The sequence below is a fragment of the Bos taurus genome, chromosome 26, assembly GCF_002263795.3.
Source record: "Bos taurus isolate L1 Dominette 01449 registration number 42190680 breed Hereford chromosome 26, ARS-UCD2.0, whole genome shotgun sequence".
Classification (NCBI taxonomy): domain Eukaryota; kingdom Metazoa; phylum Chordata; class Mammalia; order Artiodactyla; family Bovidae; genus Bos; species Bos taurus.
Window position 1 is genome coordinate 42,978,969 of NC_037353.1, and position 12,152 is coordinate 42,991,120.

The window sequence follows — 12,152 nt, forward strand, 5'->3', positions numbered from 1 at the left end:
GTGAAAGACTGGATTCCACACTCCCAACGCAGGGGCCCGAGTTCTATCCCTGGTCAGCTGACTCAGATTCACATACTGCAAGTAGAAGCCTCTATGCCACAATGAAGGTCTCGTGTGTCACAACTAAGACAGCCAAAATTAATAAATAAACGGTAGAAAACAAAACAGCGTTGGGGTGGTCACTTAAATCCACCGCTTTGATGCTAACGAACATTAAAAGTGAAGGGCATGGGGGAGGGGATCTCAAGCAAATCCAGGAGGCTTTTGAATGGCTGGAAAAATCATTGCATTAAGCCACAATAGACATCAATCTACAGGTATGTTATAGTTTTATGTTTTTAAGAGAACATTGAATAGCTGTAACTGCTTTTGTATTGGAGCAGGAAGGCTGGACCCAAACCTGAAAATCTTTCATCTCTTCTCCCTAATACATCCTCACAAGTACATCACAGTCTTGAGGAAGTACAATTAAAAAGGGGGTAATCCTTTTTTCAAGTCCTCAGCTTTAATTTTCGTGATTACGGTAGATTATGAGTCATTCTGCGTCTCCGTCTCCGGGAGAGACAGCGCCTTCTCTTCAGTCCCTTTCAACAGTTGTTTATGGCAGTTTCAGCCTCTTTCTGCCTCTCGGAGGCTCTTTATTTTTAAAGCAAGGCAGACAAGGCCTAAAATTATTCCATTAAAGAGGGGCAATTTTTGTAATGGGACTTAGAGTGCTTTGCAGAAGTGCAGGCAAGTTTCTTCAATATCCTGAGCATTATTCGCTCATTTAGTTAAATGATGTTTCTAATTCCCTGGTAATTACATGTAATGAGGCACTTTTTCTCTTCTTGATGAGACTTTAGCCTAATATGAGATGGCGTATTTTTTTCTTTTTTTTTTTTTTTCCATGGGGATAATTACCCCTTCCCAGGAAAAGCAGGGTTTGTTGCACAGAATATAGCAAATTATTTTATTTCCTGCCATCTTGACTGCCAGTAAATTATAAAATTAAGTTTCAGTGGCGCATTAGCACCATTTTGGAAAAAGCTCCAGACTATTTTTCTTTTTCTTTTCTTTCTTTTTTTAAAAAATTCATGTACTGCTGTCCACTGGGACTGTAGAGGCTATTATTCACAGAATAGATGTTTTTCTGCCAATTCCTAGTTTTCAGATGTATTGAAGCAGCAACATAGGTTTAATTTTTCTGGCTGATATCCAATGTAGAATGTTCTTGTAAGCGTCTTTGTGTTCACATAATTATCATCACTAAGTTAAGTAATATGTCCCCTCTTTGCTCTTCCCTCCTCCTTTGGATGTCAAATTACCATTTTTTTGTGTAGAGCTTCAGTTAGATGCAAAGTAACTAAATTTGAATCACAGGAAGGTGGTGACACCAACGATTAAAAGGCAAGAAATTCAGAGTTAATATAGTCATTCTACTTAAATCTTCCTGTTGTTAAAAGGCAAATTTGAAGAGAGAAAAATATGAACAGAACATCATTAATTAAGGACAATGTCATGTTGAACTTTGGTTTCCTGTATTCAATTTTTTTACTGACTTTAAGACAAGTGTGTGTGCATGTGTGTGTGTGCATGTGCGTGTGTGCGTGTCTCTCTGCTTCTGCTTTTTTTGGTCTTTGTTTCTGGAGAAGAAAACATGTCTTAGGAAGAAGAAGCAGAATGGGATGGGAAGAGAAAAAGAGAGCCAAGGACTGGGAGTCAGGAGTTGAGTTTTAGGGTGGGCTCTGCACCTAACTCGGAGAAGGCAATGGCACCCCACTCCAGTACTCTTGGCTGGAAAATCCCATGGATGGAGGAGCCTGGTAGGCTGCAGTCCATGGGGTCACTAAGAGTCGGACACGACTGAGCGACTTCACTTTCACTTTTCACTTTCATGCACTGGAGAAGGAAATGGCAACCCACTCCAGTGTTCTTGCCTGGAAAATCCCAGGGATGGGGGAGCCTGGTGGGCTGCCGTCTCTGGGGTCACACAGAGTTGGACACGACTGAAGCGACTTAGCAGCAGCAGCAGCAGCTGCACCTAGCTGGGCTTTCCTGGTGGCTCAGACAGTAAAGAATCTGCCTGCAGTGTGGGAGACCCAGGTTCGATCCCTGGGTTGGGAAGATCCCCTGGAGAAGGGCTTGGCAACCCACTCCAGTATTCTTGCTTGGAGAAGTCCATGGACAGAGGAGCCTGGCGGGCTATGGTCCATAGGGTCACAAAGAGTTAGTCACGACTGGGTGACTTTTTCACTTTCTGCCCTAACTGACTATGTGGTTTGGGCTTGACTGCCTCTTCGGGTCTCAGTTCCCTCTGGAAAATTCATGGGTTCCAGCAGATGAGCTGGTGTTTAGGAACCTGGAAGTTCTTCATTCGATTAGTGAAAGGCTCACGTAGGGGATTGCTCCAAAGCAACCTAGACTTGTGTGTGTGTGTGTGTGTTTTGTGGCTCTTCTCTGCTCCACCACTGTACTTTCTTGATGATGCTAATTCCCACGGGTCCAATTGCCCCAGGGCCATGGCTTGCCAGTGGCCTGGTGGGTCCTATCTGGTGTCCACTAAGTTCCTGCTTCGTGTGTGTCCACTCAAGACAAGTTTTTTACATCAACCAGGATGCTTCAGCCCAGAGGTATTTCCCTTTGGTGAGAAAATGTCTCTGCAACTTCTCGTTGGTGTCCCAGCGTTTTCTCTTTATTGAGGATGACCAAAGACTCTTTATTTGTCCTTTTTGGATAAATGGAATGCACCTGCTTGACATGGGCTGACCTCCTTGTTTGGGGAATGTTCACTAAATTGATGTCTTTCTCACATGTGTATCAGCCTGCAATAAAAACCTCCCGTCTGGAGTTTTTATTTTAAGAAAGTGCTATTTGGGGCACTTCTCTTTCAGGTGTCTGTGTGGCTTGCCTCACTTCCCCTTGGGATCGCCGAGGAGTGCGTGTGCTGCTTTCTGATGGCTGTGCTTGTCTCCTGTGTACTGGATGGCTCCATGCCCAGCCAGGGGCCTGGCGCAGGCCAGCACCTGTGTCCTATGGGACTAAGTACCCCTGTGTCACAGTGAGAAGCGCATTCAACACTGGTGCATAGAGTCCCCACAAAATGTATGCCCACCTAGAACCCGTGAAGGTGAACTTGCTTGGAACTAGGGTCTCTGCAAATACAATCGTCACTGTTGTTATTTTGATTTCATGTTGATCTGCCAACCCCCAGGCTTTGAAAAGGACACATGAACACAGAATCAGTGTTGTAATCTCAGGTTACAACTCTGGAGCTTTTACTGAAAGAAGAAAATTTTATATATAAGAATGAACAACGGTAGAGGAAGCCTACGTGGCATGGGGTAACTGGCCTCTGGCACTGGGAATGCTTCCAGTAGCTCCTGCAAACTTTGAGTTCCTGTTCACCAGAGTGACCACCGACTACTTGCTGAGACATCTTCACGAAGGCGCAGGTGGCCGAGGTTGGAGGCTGAGGGAGCACGCAGAAAGAGAGGGCTGAGCAGTTCCTCTTAGCACTGGAATTCACACAGATTTGAATATTCAGTCCTAAGGGCTATAAATAATGTGAGTTTTCATTGACGGGAAAGCAGTGCTACATTTAGTACAATAATTAGTTATTTGATTACTTTTGCTTTAGCCTGAAGTAGAGGACAATTGACAAATGTGAATACCTCAGAGACTGATGGCGCGCAGTAAACTCACTTTATTTATGACAAAATGCAATTTTATTAATATGAATTGACAGTAATTAATTTGCTAGTGTTGTTAATAATTGCATGTAATTTATGAAATATTCATGCTAGAGCAGGATAAAATAATGCACAGGTCCTCTGGCTTATTTGTTTAAAAGTCTGAATATTTCAAAAAGCCTTTCGAATTCAATGTGTTCATATTACAGTGGCCTGAAATCCCACAAAATAACAACAAGTATTTTAGTTGCATTGTGCCTTTACAGTCCTTATTTTAGCCGTTCTTAACTTGACTTCTAGCCACTTCCAGGGATACTCTGCCTGTACTTCAGGGCACCATGACACTCCTGAAATTAAATAGGAGGGTGTAATTTTTATGAGGGCTTCCCTGGAGGCTCAATGGTAAAGAATCTAACTGCTAATGCAGGAGACACAGGTTTGACCCGTGGGTCTGGAAGATCCCCTGGAGACAGAAATGGCAACCCATTCCAGTATTGTTGCCTGGAGAATCCCATGACAAAGGAGCCTGGTGGGCTATAAACCAGGGATTCAGAAAGAGTCAGACACGACTTCATGACTAAAAAACAACAACAATTTTTTAGGAGCCTCCTCCAAAAGATTAAGTACTTACTACATCATCTATCTATTAAAGGTCCCCAAATAGTTCTTTTGTCCCCATTTCACAGATATGGAAACTGAGGCTAAAGAAGCCTTAAACTCTTGGTAGCCGCACGAGGTCAAGTGGCAGAGGCGAGCTCAGCTGAGGTTCTCTGGCTCCTTCTTCCAGGACCCACAGAGTAAAATCTAATTTTGCTTTTATTCCTTTTTTTTTTTTTCCCTGAATGAAAGTATGGGCTGTTTCCCCCTCCTAATTCAGTTTGGCCCTCTTGTTCCTAGAAAAGGATTGTAATTAGAGAGAATCACAATTGAATTGAGCTAATGCGATCAGCGACATGGGGCTGGAGTCTGTGACCCGGCTCTGTCCAGGCCTTTACTCACCGTCTCGCTTCACAGAGCCCCTCCCACGCTGGGGGCTGCAGCGCGGGGACCCCAGGGCAGCTGTGTTTAGGGGCTGGGAGAGGCAGCTGTTGGGTTCCGGAACATGCGAGCAGGAAGCCCTGGCTCCGTTCTAACTCCGTGGACTGACTGCACCAGCCTGTAGCCCATTCCTGTGTGCAGAAGGGCCCTGCGTCTGGTTCCTGTTGTCGCCGTCTGAAGATTCTGACGCACTTTTGAACAGGGGACCCCACGTTTTCATTTCGCACTGGCCTCAAAAATTATGTAGCTAGTTCTGTGCTCCCTCTGGAACCCTGAGACCAGTCGTTTTGCCCCTCTGAAGCCTCAGCTCTCCATCTGAGAAAGTGAGATGTGCTTTACTCCACAAGGTCCTCGAGGAGTTAAGTGAGAGCATGGGCATGAATCAGCCCAAGGTCGGTGCCAGCATCTGTATTAGAGATCGTCTCCCAGCATCAGCATCTCCTGGCCCTCACTGACCCTGACCGGAGGTGTTTCCAGAAGGTGGGCAGAGGGGGTCTGAGTCCAGTCCAGGGCTCCTCCTGAGCACCTCCCACCCCTACCCCGTCTGAGATCAGAGCCATCAAAACCTGACAAAGACCCAAGTCCATAGATGATTCAGGGTGATAAGTTTGCCCTGCATTCTTGTCTGGGGTCCTTGGAGCTCAGCGCTGAAGATAGCCTAATGGGGGAGGGTCGTTTAGGGTTCAAAAGACCACCTGCAGTCTACCTCTTTTCACTCCGCAGGCATGTGCCCGACTCATTTTGAGAAGAAAAGAAAAATGTTTTCTGCACGAAGTTTTCAACTCTTAGTTTGTTTTTCTACACCTGTGACCTCGGACACATTTTCCTCTCTGAACTCAGTCTTGTCATTTGTAAAATAATAATTTCAGTTACCTCCCGGGGCTGTGAGGGGCATTGGACAAGAAAACTCAGGTGGAACTCTTGGTACAATGGTTGTCAGAAGGACGCACTAAGAGGTTTTCTTTGCCTTCGTTGTCTGATGATTATTAGTTAATAACATTCGTGCAGCCAGCAGGCCTCAGCCCTCTTTGACAGGGTGGATGAAGGGTTAGACTGAGGGCAGAGAAGTCACTCTAGATCTGCCAAGCCCCCCTGGCTGCCCCACTTCCCCCAGTTTCTCCCTCTGTTCATCCCCCATGAATAGGCTGGGGCCAGCTTGTCACCTCTGCTGTCTCCAACCCCCCAAACCTGGGGAGAGATTTCAAATGGGAGCCGGGCGAGTGTACTGCAGGCTCCTTCTTCCTTGAGCCTTGCATTTAACTCCCCAGACAACATTGTTAGGACCTCCCTGAACTAGGATTGTGATCTAAGTGTCTGTGCCCAGAATCCATGTGAAGGTGAGCTCCTTGTGGACACAGAATCCTTGATTTCATTCTGCCCTGGAACTGGTTCCTAGGGAACTTGTGCTGAATAAAAAATGAAACTGAACCTTGAAAGGAAAGGACCTTCTACGTCTAGACAGCAATTTTTTTAAACCATTTTAATCATTTTTAAGTATACAATTCAGCGGCATTAAACAGAGCCATGATTTGGGCCGCTGCCACCACCATGATCCACGTCCAGTACTTTCCCATCATCTGGTGCTGAGACTCTGAACTCATTAAACAATAAGTCCCCGTGCCCCCTGCCCCCAGCTCCCCTGTCCCTGGCACCACTACCCACCCTTCTGTCTCTGAATTTGTCTGTTCTGGGTGCCTTGTCAAAGTGGAGCTATACAACACGTGTCCTCTTGTGTCCAGCTACTTTCACTTAACATGTTTCCAAGCTTCCTCCATGCTGTGGCATGTATCAGCATTTCCTTCCTTCTTAAGGCTGAAAAACAGTCCTGTGCAGGGATAGACTTGGTTTATCCACCCATCAGTCAGTGGGCAGATGGGGCTGCTTGGGTTTTGCCCAGCTTTGGCTAATTGTTAATAGAGCGCTGCTGTGAACACGATGTGAGCATGATCTTTGAACCCCTGCCTCCAGTTCTCCTGGATATATACCTAGGAATGGAATTACTGGGTCATATGATCATTCTGTTTTTGTTTTTGTTCTTTTAGAACTGCCAAACTCTTTTCCATGCAGCTGCACCATTTCACAACCCGGCCGCCCATATGTGAGGGCTGTGTCTCTACATCTTTGCCAGTACCTGTTATTTGAGGTAGTACTTTTAACCACGAGGCAACCATCTCCTGTTCTTCCTGTAAATATACAGGCATCTTGGCTGAAAGCAGACTCCATTCTAAGCGGGGAAGAACTGGTGAAGGGAAGGGGAGAGTCTGGGAGAGATGGTCATTAACGGTTGCTCGGCGACACGGAGGACCGTCCCGCCCTTTAGTAATGAACTGGGCGATCTCTGTGGCTGGACAACTGAGTGCTCCCTCTCCTCTCTGCTTTTCCAGGGACAAGTGCTTTAGGGAAATGGAGAACATAATACAGGGAAGGTGGTGGCCCGGGCTGCCGTGTTTGGTTAATTCTGACCGAAGAATGCAGAGTGAAAGTGTGTCTCTGCCTGACCTGCAGCAAGTAACAAACCGTTCTTTTTTGAGCAGAGGTGTGGGCGAGATGGGGTGGCTGGGCCCACATAGAGGCTCCCATGCATGGTGTGCCAAGGAGCCAGGCATTTCAGATTGTAACTTGAATTGTTTTAGCGAGCCACAAGCCTCATGAGGTCGCTGAGCCGTCCAGCGCCCCCTGCTCCGCCCTTCCAATGGGACCCCAGGGAGGCTACTCTGTGGGGACCATATCCTGTGATTCCAGGCACACAGCAGCTCAGCCCACCAGGCCCTCTCTCTGCAGCCAAAGGCCAACAGCCTGGAGGGGAGATGAGGCTTCCCGGGTTCTCTGGGCTGAGAACTCCTGGATCTGCTAGAGATCCCGACCTGTCCCCACAGAGACCGAGGCCTGGGGAGGGGGCTCGGGTCTGTTGCTGTAGCTGGCCATCTTCCCCGGTGGAGGGCTGAGGACAGCAGGAGTCTCTGTGCCCTGGGGGTCGACCTGCAGGGCAGAACCTGCACGCAGGCATGCTGCGCTGTGGTGGGACTGACAGGGACAGAGGCTGGGTCCTTAAGTGAAGCCCAGTGGAGAGAGAGAGTGCATGGCAATGACCAGTACTTCCCGAACACTCCAGGCTCAGCACCAGTGAAGGGGTGATGGGCCGGACCACCATCTTCTCCTCCTGGGCAGCCAGTGGTGTCTGCAGTTATTTGAGTGCTTACAGTGTGTGTGGCATCGTACCACGTACTTGGCAGGCCCCTCAACCCATGGTGGGGATTCCTAGATCCTCTTTGCAGCATGACTTGGGTGGTGAGTATGATATTTCTCAGTTGCCTGGCTTTGGGAAAGTCAGGTGATCTCTCTGAGCCTCAGTTTCATCATCTGAGAAGTGGGGATAACAGTATTCATGGGGAGAATAAATATGAAAACCCTCTCTGTAAAGGTGAAAACCTGTTTTAGATGTTGACGCTCTAAGGGGTGCAAAATCAGTGTGTTACAAAGTCTTGAAGATGTTGCTGCTGCTGCTGCTGCTAAGTTGCTTCAGTCGTGTCCAACTCTGTGCGACCCCATAGATGGCAGCCCACCAGGCTCCTCCATCCCTGGGATTCTCCAGGCCAGAACACTAGAGTGGGTTGCCATTTCCTTCTCCAGTGCATGAAAGTGAAAAGTGAAAGTGAAGACCCTCAGTCGTGCCCGACTCTTAGCGACCCCATGGACTGCAGCCCACCAGGCTCCTCCATCCATGGGATTTTCTAGGCAAGAGTACTGGAGTGGGGTGCCATTGCCTTCTCCGCTTGAAGATGTTAGGAGATACATTAATGAACAAGGAGAACTTAGAATGTCTTACATGCGCAGGTGCAAATATTGAAGGAGTCCCAGGCAATTAATTCTAAGTCATGCCAGCAGAGTAACCACTGCCCAGCTCGTGGAAACTGAACAGGGATCCCCACTCTGGTCTTTCAGAGACCAAAGTCCTTTTTTTTTAAAAAATAATTGGATCATTAAGATATTTATTTATCTGGCTGCATCGATCTTAGTTGCGGCATTTGGGATCTATGTTGCATCATGCAGGATCTTTGGCTGCAGCACTTGGACGCTCTAGTTGTGGCACGTGGGCTCAGCTGCTCCACGGCATGTGAGATCTTAGTTCTCTGACCAGGGATCGAACCAGCATCCCCTGGACTGCAAAGTGGATTCCCCAAAGCCATGTTTTTAAGCACCACACTGCAGGGCTCCTGTGACTTATGTGAGTCCACAAATCACCCTGTTCAGCAGGCCAGGGAAGAATAATCCCATTAAAAGATGGGAGACTGAGATTGGAGAGAAGACCCGATATGTGGAGAAATTCTAGAGGCGGGAGTTTGAGGACATTTATTTTCAGAAGCTAGGGTCTGGAGTTCCTCAGTTTAGTTCAGTCATTCAGTCTTGTCTGACTCTTTGCGACCCCATGGACGGCAACACGCCAGGCTTCCCTCCTTCAGTTTCTCCCATAGCTTGTTCAAACTCATGTCCATTGTGTTGGTGGTGCCATCTGACCATCTCATCCTCTGTCGTCCCCTTCTCCTCCTACCTTCAATCTTTCCCAGCATCAGCGTCTTTTCTAATAACGAGTTGGCTCTTTGAATCAGGTGGCCAAAGTATTGGAGTTTCAGCTTCAGCATCAGTCCTTCCTATGAATATTCAGGGTTGATTTCCTTTAGGATTGACTAGTTTGCTCTCCTTGCAGTCCAAGGGACTCTCAAGAGTCTTCTCCAACGCCACAGCTCAAAAACATCAATTCTTTGGTGCTCAGCTTTCTTTATGGTCCAACTCTCACATCCATACATGACTACTGGAAAAACCATAGCTTTGACTATATCGACCTTCCTAATTTGTTCATTTATTTAACAAATGTTTATTAAGCAGGTATTAATACTATGTATAAGGAACTGGTCTCGGTGAGCAAAACCAGATACAGTTCCAGCTCTCATGGAGCTTCTAGGCTGTGGATCAGGTGAAGCAAGTAATCTGGGCCCCGGAAGTTTCACTTTAGCTTCAGTGTGGAGAATACACTCAGAGCAAAACAACTCAAAATGGCAAAAAAAAAAAAAAAAAAAAAACCCAGAGAACATATATGTTGAGTAAAATCTTAAATAGATGACTCATTAACTAGACTAACAAAATCAAGAAATGCCCCCACCCGCTTACCTGCACGTGTGCACGTCACCTGCGCGGCCTCATGACCGCACACCTGGGCAGACGGGCCGGATGGAGGACACCGCTGAGCCGCGCGTCTCTGTGCCTGCAGCTGGCCTAGCACCTGTACCTTGTCTTGAGGCGGGCCCTCGAGACATTCCTGCTGGCTAAACGGACACATGAGTGACGGTGCCCTCTTGCCAGACAGGCTGTGAGATCTGAGTCCACCCTCCGTGAGGTGAGAGGTTTCTGAAGGTTCCTGTTTCCAGGGTGTAGTCTCCCGGCTCATCCCTCTAAGCTTGGGGCCTGGTAGGCTGGTCCCTGAAGGGCTGGGCGGTGGAAGTAGGAGGTGCCAGGGGGAGGAACAAGGAAGTCCCTGCTCAATACTGAGAAGTCCAAGGGGAAGGAAGGCCACTTAACACACACCCCTGCACACTCAGCCCCATCCTTCAAGGAGACTCTGAAGGAAAGAGAGTGGAAAGTTAGTATTGAGCCTGTAAGGCTTATGTTTAAAGATATTTTATTTACTTTTTTTTTTAATTTTTAAAACTTTTACTGGCACATAGTTGATTTACAGTGTGTTAGTTTCAGGTGTACAGCAAAGCGATTCCATTACACATATACATATAATCATTCTTTCTCAGATTCTTTTCTCATATAGTTTATCCCAGAGTAGTGAGTGGAGTTCCCTGTGTTATACAATAGGTCCTTGGTGGTCATCTATCTTTTATACAGTGGTATGTGTGTATGTTAGGGACTTGCCCAGTGGCTCAGCAGTAAAGAATTCATCTGCTTTACAGAAGCCCTCGATCCTTGGGTTGGGAAGATCCCCTGGAGGAGGAAACGGCAACCCACTCCAGTATTCTGGCCTGGAACATCCCATGGACAGAGCCTGGTGGGCTACAGTCTGTGGGGTTGCAAAGAGACACGACAGAAGCGACTGAGCATGCACACACGCACGCACGTGTGTGTTAACCTCAAGCTCCTGGTTTATCCCTCCCCTGAGCCTGAAAGATGAAAGACTCAGGGTCCCTGAAAGCGGAGGAAACCTGAGGGTGGGCATGGGGGCTGGGGGTGGGCTCCTTCCCGTGCGCATGTGCCCCTCTCCCTGGAGTTTCCACGGTGTGCACTAATGGGGCTATTTCTCACACTTGCTGCCTCAGAACTGGAGGTGGGCCAGGTGAGTGACTTTAACAGGAGCCTTGGCTTTTCCCGCAGCAATCGGTGAAAAGACATCAGCAGGAGAGAGATTGGTGAGAGAGAGCAGGAGTTTGCCGGGGTGAAGGGTTACTCTTTTACAGCTGGATGGCCTGAGCCGTGAGATACACCCTTCCTGCCGGCTTGCTGCAGCCCGTGCCACTCCGCTTCACCTGACCTGTGATTTGAGATGAGCCAAATCGTAATTCCTCCAGGGTGATGGAGAGAATGAACGTGTCACGAAGCAATTTGGTGCCAAGTGTCTGAAGGCGGATCGGCAGCTAGAGACAGAGGAGCGGGGGAGGGCTGCTGGACGGGGGTCCCTAGGGCCCGAATCAGAGCTGAGATTCTCCAGTATGGAGTTGAATTTGCTCCGCCTTGTGATTTCTGAGACGAGTCAGCCTGGGTAGGTGTCCTAGACTGTCCTGCTGTATATGTATTTTGGCCACACTTCGTGGCATATGGAATTTTAATTCCCCCACCAGGGATCGAACCCAAGACCCACGCAGTGGAAGCACAGTCTTAACCACTGGGCCGCCAGGAAAGCCCCTTGCCCAGGTATATTATTTTTTGCTATCCAAACAGTGGCTTCAAACAAAAAAATTATGATTTCAAATAGCCTGTGGGTCAGGGATCCAGGAGAGGCTTATCTGGATGGTTCTGGCTCAGGGTCTTTCAGAGGCTGTAGTCAGGCTGTTGGTGGGATGGAGCTCCACAGGCATCTCAAGACTCGACTGGGGCTGGAGACCTCACCTTCCAAGATAGCTCACTTGGCTGCCTGACAAGTTACTGCTCGCAGCTGGCAGGAGGCCTGAGCTTCTTACTGTGTGGACCTCTCTGCAGGGATGCTTGAGGGTCCTCACAGCATGGCAGCCAGCTTCCCTGAGTGTAAGCATCCAAAGAGGGCAAGGCCAGGACCAGCCTCAGAGTCCCACTCTGTCGTTTTACAATGTACTGTTGGTGTCACAGGGCAGCCCTCTTCCATACACAGGGGACCATGCAAAGATGTAATACCCAGGGATCTCCCTGGTGGTCCAGTGCTAAGGCTCTGTGCTCCCAATGCAGGGGCCTGGGCTTGATCTCGGGTCAAGG

At 48.1% G+C, this 12,152-nt stretch overlaps 1 long non-coding RNA gene across 1 annotated transcript; it reads right to left on the bottom strand.

Moving 5' to 3' along the window:
- Window positions 1-3,235: 3,235 nt before the first annotated feature.
- LOC112444493 (uncharacterized) lies at window positions 3,236-10,169 on the bottom strand. Its single transcript, XR_003032793.2, has 2 exons — window positions 9,876-10,169; window positions 3,236-3,535 (listed from the first exon to the last, which is right to left on the bottom strand). It is a non-coding gene; the product is annotated as an uncharacterized lncRNA (long non-coding RNA).
- Window positions 10,170-12,152: the final 1,983 nt, after the last annotated feature.